This window comes from Macaca nemestrina, chromosome 5 (assembly GCF_043159975.1).
Source record: "Macaca nemestrina isolate mMacNem1 chromosome 5, mMacNem.hap1, whole genome shotgun sequence".
NCBI classification, from domain to species: domain Eukaryota; kingdom Metazoa; phylum Chordata; class Mammalia; order Primates; family Cercopithecidae; genus Macaca; species Macaca nemestrina.
The window spans coordinates 152,554,071-152,568,646 of NC_092129.1; the positions used below are offsets into that span (position 1 = coordinate 152,554,071).

The window sequence follows — 14,576 nt, forward strand, 5'->3', positions numbered from 1 at the left end:
CTCAAAAACAAACAAACAAAAAAATAACAAAACAAAACAAAACAACAACAACAAAAAACTCCTTATTCAAAAATTGAGACCATTCCAGATAAAGGAACTCTCTTTATTCGTACAGTTTTGCCTCCAAACTTTACTGTGGCTTCCTACGTTAGTGAACTGGATTAGTGAGCATGTGCGATCGCAGTGACTCTGCCTAGACAAGAGGCAGGGCAGCCTGCCCTGTCCCATGAGTCCTTCCCCTTGGGCTTCCATAAAAGGGGTGATGTGTCTTTCCTCAGCAACAGGAGGCGTTGAGTAATTCTAATGACACCAGCCTTAAAAAATGACTTGGCTTGCAGTCTGCCACACACATATCCCTCAGGGCCCCAGCAAGGCCACCGCATCTGGTAGGTGCTTAACGGAGGATTTTTAGGATTTTGCATCTTGGTTATCTCATCGTTGAGGACTCGACCTGCATCTGGCATAGTCTAGGAGATGGAATTGAGGAAGGCCTATGCATAGAGTACTGGGAATTAGAGAGCTGAGTCACCGGAGAGTCTTGAACCTCAGAGCAGCTGCCTTTCTCTTGGACTCAGGCCAAGATTGAGAGAGACTGATGACATATGGCATCTCACAGGTTCCTAGGGGCACAAGGTTATTTGCAACCACAGCAGCTCCATTGGCTAAGGAGGCCTTGGGTTTCTGCAGGGATAGGAAGAATCAGAGCAGAGAAGAGCAGATGGAATGGTGATCGACGCAGGGCCCTGAAGTTTACTTGGTTGTCTTCTAGAATTGTGAGGTGCTGTGTTTACAAAAAAAGCATAGCTTGCACTGTTCTCAGTCTCAGGATCCCAGGGAAAAGGGCTAAGTAAAGACAATCTGCAATGCATTGGAAGGAAAAACTGAGAGGCTTATACATTTATGAGAGGTATCCCCACTATAGATTTGTACATTTTCCACAACGTAAGAATGGCCAGATGCCATTAAAAAAAAACAGACTAAGTGTATTTATTCATTTATCTATTTTTATTGACATTGTAATTGTATATACTCAGATGCCTTTTTTTTTTTTTTTTTTTTTTTTTTTTGAGATGGAGTTTTGCTCTTCTTGCCCAGACTGGAGTGCAATGGCATGATCTAAGCTTGCTGCAACCTCCATCTCTTGAATTCAAGCAATTCTGCTGCCTCAGCCTCCGGAGTAACTGGGGCTGGGATTACAGGCATGCACCACCATGCCCAGCTGATTTTTCTGTGCTATGTAGAGACGGGGTTTTGCCATGTTGGCCAGGCTGGACTTGAACCCCTGACCTCAAGTGATCCTCCTGTCTCGGCCTCCCAAAGTGCTGGGATTACAGGACTGAGCCACCTCGCCCAGACTTTTTTTTTTTTTTTTAAATGGAACCCTTCACAAATGTGTGTGTCATCCTTGAGCAGGGGCCATGCTAATATTCTGTGTGTCAGATGCCACTTTTTTTTTTTAGACGGAGTCTCACTCTGTTGCCCAGGCACCTGCCCCCATCCCCAGCTAATTTTTCTTTGTATTTTTAGTAGAGATGGGGTTTCACCATGTTGGTCAGGCTGGTCTGAAACTCCTGACCTCAGGTGATCTACCCGCCTCTGCCTCGCAAAATGCTGGGATTACAGGCATAAGCCACTGCGCCTGGCCTCAGATGCCACTTTTAAAGAGAAAAGGCAGTCTGCATGGATGGTGGAGTTCTTTGTTTTTTGTTTGTTTGTTTGTTTTTGTTGTTGTTGTTTGTTTTTTGAGACAGAGTCTCACTCTGTCACCCAGGCTGGAGTGCAGTGGCACAATCTCTGCTCACTGCAACCTCCATCTCCCAGGTTCAAACAATTCTCCTGTCTCAGCCTCCCAAGTAGCTGGGACTACAGGTGCCCTCCACCACGCCTGGCTAATTTTTGTATTTTTAGTAGAGGTGGGATTTCACCATATTGACCAGGCTGGTCTCAAACTCCTGACCTTAGGTGATCTGCCTGCCTTGGCCTCCCAAAATGCTGGGATTACAGGTGTGAGCCACCACGCCTGGACTCTTTGTTTTTTAAACTCAGTACACATCTTAGTATTCTAATATATTGTCTCCTAAATGAGTTTTTATTTAACTATTTAAAATTTTAATCAAATTTATGCAGATAAGTAATCTAAAAAGTCAAATAGTTCTAGAAGACATAACAAAAACTATAGTCCGGTACCAACCCCTAATTCTCTGTTCCTAGAAGTAAAAGCATTTCGATGCTCAATTAGTTTTCTTCTTCCTGTTTCTTAATAGGAAGTTATATCAGTCAGGGTTCAGTGCAGGAACTAGAGATTATGCTAGGTAAATTAACAGGAAGACATTTTACTAAGGGTATTAAGAGCTTTTGAAATCTTTAGAAAGGCTGAGGGCACAGGTTCTAAGCTGGGCTTTATGGAATGATATCCAGAACTATACAGATCTACTAGGTTTTCTTTTGATCATTTGTCTATGAATTTATCACAAATCTGTCAGCAAATTCTACAGAAGTCTATTTTTTTCTCTGCAGTCTAATGTATTACAATTAATCAATTCCCTCTTTTTCTTGGTAATATCTTTCTGTAACCAGGTAATGGAATTTTCTTAATTCCTGAGGTTTTGGCCCCCCCTTTTTTTTTTTGAGATCCACTGTCACCCAGGCAGAAGTGCAACGGTGCAATCTTGGCTCACTGCAACCTCTGCCTTCTGGGTTCAAGCAATTCTCTGCCTCAGCCTCTTGAGTAGCTGGAATTACAGGCATGTGCCACCATGCCCAGCTAATTCTTTTATGTGTTTTTGGTACAGACGGGGTTTCACCATGTTGGCCGGGCTGGTCTCAAACTCCTAGCCTCAAGTGACCAACTCACCTTGGCTTTGCGAAGTGCTGGGATTCAAGCATGAGCCACCGTGCCCGGCCTCCAAACCATTTTGATCTGGACCTGTGGATCCCCAGTTCTCCCACACAGCAACCTCCTAGGGTGTCTCTTCAGCATCCTCCTGGGATTTTCATTCTCTTCGCTCTTTGGAGGATCCCACATCTTTATCTCTCTTGATCTAATCCCTTACTTTGATGGAACTTCCTAAGGTAAGGGGCAAGGGAGGGTAATTTTTGAAATTTCGTCTGAAAACGTCTTTTATATTATTATTACATCTGATTAACAGTTTTACTGAAAATAAAATTCCAAGTTGTAAAATTTACACCTAAATTAGGAAAGTACTGCCCCACTATCTTCCAGCTTCCAGAGCTGCTATTGCAAAGCCCTCATCTAGGCGTTATGGTGCACACCTGTAATACCAGCACTTTGGGAAGCCAAAGTGGGAGGACTGCTTGAGCCCAGGAGTTCAAGATCAGCCTGGGCACCATAGTGAGATTTTGTCTCTACAAAACATAAAATAAATTTAAAAATTAGCTGGGCATGGTGGTACACGTCTGTAGTTTTCAGGAGGCTGAGAGGGGATGATCCCTTGAGCCCAGGAGTTCAAGGCTGCAGTGAGCCATGATTGTATCACTACCCTCCAGCCCGGGTGACAGAGTGAGATCCTGTCTCACTGTTTATTTTTATAAAAATAAAAATAAAAAATAAAGAAAATAAAAAGAAAAATAGGAGAAACCTCTATACCGTTTGAGTTTTGATCTTTTTTATGTGACCTGTTATTTTCTTTTTGTCCAATTTGTGATTTTCCTTTTTGTCCTCAGTATTTTTAAAATTATGATACTATGCCTTGGATTTCATTCCTTTTGTTAGACACTTCTGTTAGACACTTGATATCTATGTCTGTCTCACTTTGGAATCATATCTCTCAGGTCTGAGAGAAGTTCTTGAATTATTTCTTTGATAATTTCATCCCTTCTGTTCCCTCTGTCTATTCTTTCTAGAAATCCTCCTATTCATCCAGATTATCTAATTTCCATATATTTTCTATACCATCTACATTTCTTTTCCTTTTTTTTCTTTTGAGACAGTGTCACCCAGGTTGGAGTGTAGTGGCGCTATCTCGGCTCACTCCAACCTCCACCTCTCCTGGGTTCAAGTGATTCTCCTGCCTTAGCCTCCCAAGTAGCTGGGATTACAGGCACATGCCACCACTCCTGGCTAATTTTTGTATTTTTAGTAGAGATGGGGTTTCACCGTGTTGGCAAGGCTGGTCTCAAACTCCCTAATCTCAAGTGATCAACCCACTTCGGCATCCCAAAGTGCAGAGATTACAGGCCTGAGCTACTGTGCACAGCTCCATCTACATTTCTTTATCCTTTGCTTCTTTTTAGAAGATTTCTTCAACTTAAAAATTTTTATTTAACAATGTGTTCTTTTACCATGGAGAGAATATCGTCTCTTATGTTTACGAAAATATTAATTGCACCGGATTTTATTATTTGGCTCTTTGCATTCTCTAAATTTCCTCTTCTTCTTTTTTTTTTTTTTTTTTTTTGAGACGGAGTCTTGCTCTGTCGCCGGGGCTGGAGTGCAGTGGCCAGATCTCAGCTCACTGCAAGCTCCGCCTCCCAGGTTTATGCCATTCTCCTGCCTCAGCCTCCCCAGTAGGTGGGACTACAGGCGCCCGCCACGTCACCCAGCTAGTTTTTTGTATTTTTTAGTAGAGACGGAGTTTCACCGTGTTAGCCAGGATGGTCTCGATCTCCTGACCTCGTGATCCGCCCGTCTCGGCCTCCCAAAGTGCTGAGATTACAGGCTTGAGCCACCGTGCCCGGCCTTCTTTTTTTTTTTTTTTTTTTTTTTGACAGAGTCTCTCTATTGTGATCGAGGGCAGTGGCTTAATCACGGCTCAATGAAGCCTCAACCTCCCGGACTCAAGTGATCCTCCTATCTCAGCCTCCTAAGCAGCAGAGACTACAGGTGCACGCCACCGTGCCCGGCTAATTTTTGTATTTGTTTGTAGACACAGAATCTCGCCATGTTGCTCAGGCTATTCTTGAACTCTTGGGCTCCAGCGATCCGCCCAGCTTGGCTTCTGAAGGCATTGAGATTACAGGTGTGAGCCACCGCACCTGGCTTTATATTCCTTAATTCTTGTGTTTTCAATACATGTCTTTCATGTCAGTGGTTTTCATCCCACAATGACTAGGTTCTTATCAATGTATTGCCTCTCAACCGTAAATGCATCCTCTTAACTGCTCTGTATTAATGAATTAGGCGATTCTCCTTCGCAGCCAGCACAATATCAAGCTTTCTCAGTAGAGGGCGCCGGAGGGACACTGCCGGATGAAAGCATTTCTTCTATCTCTGGTTCCGGGAGCTACGGTTTGTGATTCTTGTTGCTCCTGCGGCAGGGCCCATCAATGGCCAGGTGGCAACATCCGGTGGCCTCTGCCCCAGCTGCGTACTGACAGCATGCGTTCCCCCAGCGAGCTCGCCCTGACGTGGACGCTGCCTGCCCCAGGCCTTGCATGCAGTGAGTGGGCTCCCGATGCGGCAACCCCCCAGTTTCCCACTTGCTCACGACTGTGCATAGGCTTTGGCCTGGGCATCCCAGGGAAATAATCTGGCACCCGGTGGGCACATGCACACTTTCTGCCGCGAGTTCTGAATCCAGCTTTGGGGTGGAGATGCTTCCACGTGTGTCCTTCTTTGGGTACTCTCCCTCGGCCCTATAGCATTCTTTGGAGTTCTCTGCACGTCTTTTTAGCTACTCCCTGTTACGGTCAATAATTCTTTCTAATAATACACTTTCTCTGCTCAGATTGGGGCTTGGGCTTTGTGAATGATACAGTAATCCTTGGCTTACTTACATCTTAAGCTGTTTGGAAACTCCTGGTGTGTGTGGTGGGGGTGGGGGGAGGTTTCAGTGGGCTTCGCCATAGTGCAACTGGGCTGAACTGTTTGTCTGGAAGACCCTTGAATTAGGGTCCAGTCAGGTGAAAGAAAAAAAATCCAGATATTTAAACAGAGGTAATTTTGTTTTGTTTTGTTTTGTTTTGTTTTATTTGAAAAGGAGTTTCACTCTGTTGCCCAGGCTGGAGTGCAGTGGGGCGATCTCGGCTCACTGCAATCTCGGTCTACCAGGTTGGATTCTCCTGCCTCAACCTCCCAAGTAGCTGGGATTACAGGCACCCGCCACCACACCCAACTAAGTTTTGTATTTTTAGTAGAGTCAGGGTTTCACCATGTTGGCCAGGCTGGTCTCAAACTCCTGACCTCAGGTGATCCACCTGCCTCGGCCTTCCAAAGTGCTGGCATTACAGGCGTGAGCCTCCGTGCCCAGACAGAGGTAATTTTGTATAAAGGATTGTTAACCACATATTGAGATCTAAAAAGACAAAAAGGGCACTGAGATACCGCAGAGGTAGAATGCATGGGAATCAGGAATGGGACAACTGCCTCTCCCTCAGGCTTGGGGAACTGAGGGAAGAGGTCAGGATATTCAATGGGAGAGTCTGGGAGGATGGCCCCACGGAGTTAGAACTCAGTTCCCTAAGGAGGAGCCTGGCCAGTGAGCCGGTATCACTGAGGCGGTGGGAAGAGGCCCTTGCCGGGAGTAGGGAAGAACCACAGTTTGGGACCTGCTACTGCTGCTGGACCAGCTGTTGCTGCAGGGCTGAAGATCCTTGGCTGTGGTGATGCCCGCAGGATTGGGAAGCCAACAAAGGAAGGGGGTCCCTTCTTCCTCCAGTGCTGAAACCTCCCTCTACATCTAAGAGGGAACCAGCTGGAAAGGAGAGAGTGGAAGAGGGTTTTGAAGTCCAGTGACAGTAGCTTAATATCTGTCAGAACCCCTTACCCCTGTGGTCCTAGGTGTTTTTCCTTATCTGGTCAGTCTCTCCAGAGAAGGTTACTCTATTCGTCGGCCTGGGGTAAGTCTGGCTGCTGGAGTTCTCAGAACTAGCTTTGTGGAGGGGACCAGGAAGCCTTACTGTTCCATATGCAGGCTTTTACATAACCTTAAATGACTTTTTCTTTCCTTTATTGCTTCTTTTATTTTGTTATTTCTTTTATTATTACTTATTTTCTATTATTATTTCTTATTTTATTTCATTTTCTTTTCTCCTGGCCACATAAAGCCAGAAGACCATAGGCCATATATATGTGTGTAATTTTATTTTATTTTTTTCTGGTAGAGCTGGCATCTTGCTATGTTGCCTAGGCTGGTCTTGAATTCCTGGACTCAAGTGATCCTCCTGCCTTGGCCTCCCAAAGTGTTGGGATTATAAGCATGAGCTATTGTGCACAGCCTTAAATGATTTTCATTGTGGTTCCCAGGATGTGGCATGGTTCAAGGCCTCCAGTGAGCAAACCATTCATTAGGGTGGAATATAGGGGGTCACTCTGCCATGCGCGTTGAATTAGGAGATCTAGGGTTCTAATGGTTTCTTACACAGACCATCAACCTCTGGTTCCAGGCCCTCTTGCACACTCAGTTTTGGGATACTTGGTCTCTCCATTCCTTACTGGGGTTCTGCTATGTGAAATCAGCCTGCTTCTGAGATTCTTCCACAGACATTTTACCTTTAAATTTCTCTTATTTGCTAAGACATTTGTCTATTTGTTACCCATATCTTGATTTATTCTCTATTTATTTAGATTGTGTAGTCAATTTCTCCCTCTCCCTCTCTCTCTCTCCTTCTCTCTCCCTCTCTTTTGTTCTTGTCAGTTCTTGCCTTTTAAAACCCCTTTATCACATTTTGGTGGGATTTCTGCTGGAAGCAGAGATGGTTGTGTTCAATCAGCCACATAAAGCCTGAAGGCCCGGCCAGGTGCGGTGGCTCACGCCTGTAATCCCAGCACTTTGGGAGGCCAAAGTGGGCGGATCACCTGAGGTCGGGAGTTTGAGACCAGCTTGACCAACATGGAGAAACCCTGTCTCTACTAAAACAAAACAAAACAAAACAAAAACAAAAAGTTAGCCAGGCGTGGTGGTACATGCCTGTAATCCCAGCTACTCAGGAAGGTTGAGGCAGGAGAATCACTTGAACCTGGGAGGCGGAGGTTGTGGTGAGCCAAGATTGTGCCACTGCACTCCAGCCTGGGCAACAAGAGGGAAACTCGGATTAAAAAAAAAGAAAAAAAAAAAAGCCTGAAGGCCCAGTTGAATTTGTGGTGTAGATGTGGTGGGTTCTAGGTACCCAGCGCAGCTTAGCTGGCAGTGTGTAGAAGCGAATACCAGGAAGTCTTTCTTTTCATTTCCCTCTGTTTTCTCTGGCTTGCCTCTGCCCAGGTGGCACTGGGGCCTCTGCTTCAGTGTATGCCTCAATGTATTTCCAACAAGATCCTTTCTTATGGAGATGTAGATGAGACAGCCCAGAAATCTGACTGATGTGCTATGCTGTGGAGAGATCTTCTGGGAACAACAAAAGGGAGCTTGCAGTTCTCATTCTATTTTTCTGGCCTCTAATGATCAGAAGCAAAGCAGAGCCAAAAATATAGGCTAATTTACATTCCCTGCTATTGATGCTCATAAAATGCTGCATTTTTATATTGCTGCTCAAAGCACAGACTGCAGAAAGAGTATTGAGGTGGTTCTGACAACAATCTTAAGAACTGTAGAGAGACTCTCTTGCTCAATAATTTTCTCCTTATGTTAAAAATAAAGCTGAACATGGTGGCTCACATCTGTAATACCATCACTTTGGGAGGCCAAGGTGGGAGGATAACTTGAGTCCAGGAGTTCAAGACCAGCCTGAGCAACACAGTAAGACTCCCGTCTCTACAAAAAATACAAAAATTAGCCAGGTGTGGTGGCTCACACCTGTAGTCCCAGCTGCTTGGGAGGCTAAGGTAGGAGGATTACCTCAACCCAGGGAAGTTGAGGCTGCAGTAATCCGTGATTGCACAACTGCACTCTAGTCGGCAACAGAATGAGACCCTGTCTCAAAAATAAATAAATAAATAAATAAATAAATAAATAAATAAATAAATAAATAACATTGGCTGGACGTGGTGGCTCAAGCCTGTAATCCCAGCATTTTGGGAGGTTGAGGTGGGAGGACTTGAGTCCAGGAGTTTGCAACCAGCCTGGACAACATAGTGAGACCCCCATCTCTACAAAAAGTGAACAGAATTAGCCAGGCATGGTGGTGTGTTCTTGTACCCCAGCTACTCAGGGAGCTGAGGTGGGAGGATCGCTTGAGCCTGGGAGGTTGAGGCTGTAATGAGCCGAGATTGCACCACTGCCCTCCAGCTTGGGCAACAGGGTGAGATCCTGTCTCAAAAAGGAAAAAAAAAATTTATGTGGTCTGGAATAAAATATACATAATATAAGAAAACAAAAGTAATTTCTAACCCCAATAAATAAAGATGGAGACATTGCTAACATTTTGGTATATTTTCTTCTTTTTTGTTGTTGTTGTTTTTGTCTTATTTTATTTAGATATAGTCTCCCTCTGTTGCACAGGCTGGGGTGCGGTGGTGCCATCAGCTGACTGTGACCTTGAACCCCTGGGCTCAAGTGACCCTCTGACTGAGCCCCCCAAGTAGCCGGGACTACAGGCATGTGCCATCACATCTAGCTTTTTTTTTGTTTTCTGAAATAAAAATGAGTTATATTTTGCTGTAACATGAGTTTAGGGACCAGGCCTGCGTAGTTGTAGTCATGCTTTATGATATGGCTGGTGACTCAGTTAACTGCTGGTTCATGAGCTGGAGCAATCCCAAAATGGTTTTCTAAAGGATGCCTGGCTCTGGTGTTTTCACGCTGGCTTCTGTGGAGCATCTCTAAGCAGAGGCTGTGTGGTGATCTGTCCAGGTGGGAGCACAGGCTGAGTGACTCAGTTTTCATGAGATGATGTATACCTGTTGCCTGCTCAAATGAGTTCTTAAAAAATGGTAATGAGACCGGGCGCAGTGCTTCACAACTGTAATCCCAGCACTTTGGGAGGCTGAGGCTGGCGGATCACTTGAGGTCAGGAGTTCGAGATCAACCTGGCTGACATGGTGAAACCCCGTCTCTACTAAAAATACAAAAAATTAGCTGGGCGTGGCGGGTGCCTGTAGTCCCAGATACTTCAGAATCTGAGGCAGGAGAATCACTTGAACCTGGGAGCCAGAGGTTGCAGTGAGCCAAGATTGTGCCACTGCACTGGGCAACGGAATGAGACTCCGTCTCAAAAAAAAAAAAAAAAGAACAAAGAAATAAAGCAGATATATAGTAGTTCCTTGGTATACGAAGGGGATTGGTTCCAAGACTCCTGTGTATACCAAAACCCACACATATTCAAGTCCAGCAGTCAGCCCTTTGGATCCCAAATACATGTAAAATTGGGCCTTTGTATGCATGGGTTTCACATGTCACCATTACTGTGTTTTTGATCTGCATTTGATTGAAAATAACCCATGTGTAAGTGGACCTACGCAGTGCAAATCCATGTTGTTCAAGGGTCAACCACATGGACATTAAATTAAGCAAGACATAAACTGGGATGTTAAAGCATGTGCAATAAATGAAAACTCCAAGAAATGACAAAAACGATTAAAGAAAATCAAATGAAGTACTGCTAAAAAGTTTTAGGCAATTTTAACAAAACAGGAAAAACTTTATCAAGTTGATTTTCGCAAAGAAACTGGAACAGGAGCTCCCTCTGCTCAAGTGTCTGTGCCCCTTAGGAGGGCAGTCCTGAGGAGCCAGCATATAGCCCAGAACTGACGTTAATGCCCTCAGGCAGGCTCCCGCTGCCTCCGCGCCTTCCTTCTCTCACTGTCTAAAATCCCAGTCCTAAAACTCTGTTTGATGTTTAGCAGAGGAAGACACATTCAGACATGCATGATAATGGTAGAAGGCAGAGGTGAGGAGAGCGATGAAAGATGTTGAAGGAGCCATGGGGACTCTGGGGCTACCCCAAGGAGGCTGTGTTTTAAAATGTGTTTACACAGGCCTTTTCCATCATAAGTACATCTTTATTATTATATGTATTTTGGAAAACACAGGAAAGTATTTCAAAAGCAAATCCTAAAGTAGTAAGCCTTAGATCATTGTGAAAGTTAATTTTTAAAAATATTTATTAAATTTAATTAATTAATTTTTTGAGTCATGGTCTTGCTCTGTCACTCGGGCTGGAGTGCAGCGGCACAATCACGGCTCACTGCAGCCTCAACTTCTCAGGCTCAAGCGATCCTCCCACCTCAGCCTCCCAAGTAGCAGGGACTACAGGCACTCGCCATCATGCCTGGCTAATTTTTTTCTCGTTGTTTTTTGTAGGGACAGAGTCTCACTGTGTTCTCCAGGCTGGTCTTGAACTCCTGGGCTCAAGCAATCCACCCATGTAAACCACCCAAAGTGCTGAGATTACAGGGATGAGCTACTGTGCCCAGCCAAAGGTTAATTTTATGTGTCAGTATGGTTAAGCTGTGATACCCGAATATTTGGTCAAACATTATTCTAGATATTTCTACTAAGGTATTTTGTAGATGAGATCAACATTTAAATGGGTGGACTTTGAATAAAGCAGATTACCCTCCCATATGTGAGTGGGCCTGATGTCCTCTAAGGAAGAGGAAATTCTGCCTCCAGGTTGCCTTTAGGCCTGAACTGTGACATTAATTCTCGTCTCCAAACCTGCCAGTTTTCCCTGCAAATTTTGGACTTGCCAATCTCCACAATCGTGTGAGCCAATTCCTTTAAATCTCTCTCTCTCACCTATACGAGCTCCTTTGAGCGTGTCTTCTCATCTATGTGAGAGAGAGACAGAGAGAGAGATGTTAGTTCTGTTTCTCTGGAGAACCCTAATACAGTGATAGTTTCATTTTAAAACACTTTTTTTCTAGTCTTTTCTTTATACCTAGGTGGTGGTGGTTGTTTAGGGTTTTGTTTTTTTTGTTTTGTTTTTTTTTTTTTTTTGAGACAGAGTCTCGCTTTGTCGCCCAGGCTGGAGTGCAGTGGCCGGATCTCAGCTCACTGCAAGCTCCGCCTCCCAAGTTTACGCCATTCTCCTGCCTCAGCCTCCCGAGTAGCTGGGACTACAGGCGCCCACCACCTCGCCCGGCTAGTTTTTTGTATTTTTAGTAGAGACAGGGTTTCACCATATTAGCCAGGATGGTCTCGATCTCCTGACCTCGTGATCCGCCCGTCTCGGCCTCCCAAAGTGCTGGGATTACAGGCTTGAGCCACCGCGCCCGGCCTTTTTTTTTTTTTTTGAGGAGTTGTATTTTATTGTCACCAATTGCATGTATAATTGTGTGTTCCTTAATGCCTTATATTTATTTATTTATATATTTTTGAGACACTTTTGTTCTGTCACCCAAGATGGAGTAAAGTGGCGTGATCTCTGCCCACTGCAACCTCTGCCTCCCGGGTTCAAGAGATTCTCCTGCCCCAGCCTGCCAAGGAGCTGGAATTACAGGCACCCGCCACCACGCCTGGCTAATTTTTGTATTTTTAGTAGAGACAGAGTTTTGCCATGACCTCAAGTGATCCGCCAGCCTCGGCCACCCAAAGTGCTGGGATTACAGCATGAGCCACTGTGCCTGGCCTTTAATTCTTTTTAAATAAATTATTATGACACTATTGTCTTCTTTGTTAATATAAGTTTTAATAAAAGTCACTTAAGTGGCTCCCCAATGATGCACAAAGTACATAGTCTATAATTTATAGTTTTTCCTGTTAAATGTTTCTGCTGCTTCCAATATTTTGTTAAGATAGTAAATTGTAATGGACTTTTTTTGTTTATAAAGCATTTTATACAATTGAGAATTGGATAGATTCCCAGAAATGAGATGACTGCTTCGAAGTCACAGTCTAAGAGACACAAAGAGAACAGCAGCGACCTGCAGCAAGCTGGGCCAGAGACTCCAGAGGCTGCTGTCGAGGCCTGCTGGGGAGGAAGCCATGGCCAGTGGGGCGGCCAGGAGTGGACACAGAATCCGCCCTCAGCTCCCCGCAGCTGCCCTCAGCCTCATGTTTAATCAGGCTCCGCTAAAGACCTAGGGATAACAGACGAGAATTCCAGATACACTGAAAACTGGAAATGAGACATGGCGCTGTCAGATTTCAGAGGCCCACGCCCCCCGCTGTATGCACCTCCTACGGAAGGCTTCTCTGCCTCACCTTTAGCATGCTCTGAGTTTTGGGGGCCAGCATAACTCCCCAAGATGGGTGGCTCCCTTGAGTGTGCCTTCACTATGCAAAATCCAAGCTCCCAACTCTGTCCTTGTTCTGGTTCAAAGACAGGAAGAAGTTTCCCCACTCAATCCAGCTTTTGGCCCACCTGCTTACCAGGATCTGTCTTCTTCAGGATGATTTAAAATGAGAATGACGTTTCTCTGAAGGAGAAACGTCCCAACCTACGGCCTGTGACCTCAGTGCCTTATGACCTGTGAGGGAGACTACAGGTCCAGCAGAAACAGAAAGCGAGCTCGGTGTAATTTACAATGTTCTAGTAGTCACATCAAAAAAGTAAACAACGACAGGTGAAATTAATTCTAATAGTAAATTTTGTTTAACCCAGCATATCCAAAATATTATGATTTTGACAAGTAATATAAAAATTATTAGAGAGACATTTTACTGTTTTTGTACTAAGTCTTTGAAATCTCATGTGTGTCTTGCACTTAGGAGCACATTTGTATTTGGACTAGCCACATTTCACGTGCTCGGTTGCTACATGTGGCTAATGGCTACCACATAGGACAGTACAGACTTACTGCACAGTTTAACTGAGCTGATCCTAGCAACAAATACTCATCTTGCATCACATGTGTCTCAAGAATAAGTTATTATTATTATTATTATTATTTTTCTTGAGATGGAGTCTTGCTCTTATAGCCCAGGCTGGAGTGCAGCAGCATAATCTTGGCTCGCTGTAACCTCTGTCTCCTGGGTTCAAGTGATTCTCTTGCCTCAGCCCCCCAAGTAGCTGAGATTACAGGTGCACACCACCACGCCTGGCTAATTTTTGTTTTTTTAATAGAGATGGGGTTTCACCATTTTGGCCAGGCTGGTCTCAAACTCCTGCCCTCGGGTGATCTGCCCGCCTTGGCCTCCCAAAGTGCTGGGATTATAGGCTTGAGTCACCGTACCCGGCCAATAACTTATTTAGTCTTGAATTACAGATTTCACTGAACATCTACAGATCAGTCTATGATGTCCTTAACTTGCTCAGTGGGGCCAGTTTTCCCCATTCCAAGATGAAAACATGGACAGTACTAAGACTGTTCCGATCTCTCTTAGGTCCTATAGTTATTTTATATTACCAAACACAATGTCAATTCAGAAACTCAATGTCTAGTTCCAAAGGTAAGTCTCCTTTCCTCCAGCAAGGACTTTGCAAGGATGGGAAGATGAGAAATGGGGAAACAGGTCCTCAACCTTATGCATCTGTCCCTCTTCTCCTGTCTTGTAATGGTTTCTAACCCTGCAAGGTTGAGTGGAGTGGGGAAGGGTTGGGGAAGGAGTGGTCTGGGGTGTGGAGCAGGCACAGTTTGCAAGAGGGCTTTGCATTCTCTGGGACTGGCAGGTGCTTACACGCGATTCCTCCTCCTTGGGTGCTTCTTCAGAGACTCCTCACCCCAATGCCATGCAGTTGCAAATGAGGCTTTCCTTCCACGATTTATTCCTCCCACAGCCCCTAGGAATGCAGTAATCACTTCAGCTTCTCTCTGCCGAGGCCTGTTGATGCCTGTAGGTGGCCACGTCAGACAGGAT

The 14,576-nt window shown here is 44.8% G+C and overlaps 1 non-coding gene across 1 annotated transcript; it reads right to left on the reverse strand.

The window, feature by feature from the left end:
* Positions 1 to 1,368: 1,368 nt before the first annotated feature.
* On the reverse strand, positions 1,369 to 1,471 carry LOC112422975 (U6 spliceosomal RNA). Its single transcript, XR_003013381.2, has one exon. It is a non-coding gene; the product is annotated as a U6 spliceosomal RNA (small nuclear RNA).
* Between the last annotated feature and the right edge of the window lie 13,105 nt (positions 1,472 to 14,576).